Below are 676 nucleotides of genomic sequence, written 5' to 3'. Positions count from 1 at the left end.
CAGCTGGTCATTTTCATTTTATTAACCTTGTTTTAGTTGTTACATTTACCTAGGAACGACATTGTGGCTTGTTGATGGCTCACTTGAGTTATCCATTGTGGTGGCTAAGAGTTTTCTTTAACAACAAAGAAATTCGTTTCTCTAACATAAAGTGTCTATGATAACTATTGAATCAGTGTTTGATAGTTTAGTTATTTAATTGAGTTTAAAAATCAAGAGTTATCTAGGTAAACTTCTATTTTGCTGGAATTAGCTTCGTCTGTTCTCCATTCCAAATTTTTTTATTCTTTTATATGATCTCTTTCGTTTTTCGAATGGCATTTATAGGGTCCTTCTTTGCCAAATATAATGATTATGATTGTTCTAGTCTATGTCTTTATATAACTCTTTCTAACTTGTATTAGAGTTGATTTTTTGAGAATTCAAGTTATTGATAAGTGTCTTTCAACTGCCATTTTGTGATTGATTTTTTTGTTAGGGTCCGTTTGGTAACCGGAAAGTGATTTGCTAGATGAAAATTTTTTCTATGTAAAATGGTTTACAGGAAAATTTAAAGTTTTCTGTTGTTTGGATAAATTATTGAAAATATTTTCTATTATTTGGATTATTTTATAAAAAATATTTTCCATCATGGTGGAGTAAAATAATAAATAGGAGTTGATTACAAAACAATATT

Source organism: Theobroma umbraticum, unplaced genomic scaffold (genome assembly GCF_002168275.2).
Source record: "Theobroma umbraticum cultivar Fairchild unplaced genomic scaffold, ASM216827v3 scaffold_302.0, whole genome shotgun sequence".
NCBI classification, from domain to species: domain Eukaryota; kingdom Viridiplantae; phylum Streptophyta; class Magnoliopsida; order Malvales; family Malvaceae; genus Theobroma; species Theobroma umbraticum.
The sequence above is the reverse complement of the archived record's forward strand: the minus strand, read 5'-3'. Positions refer to the sequence as shown.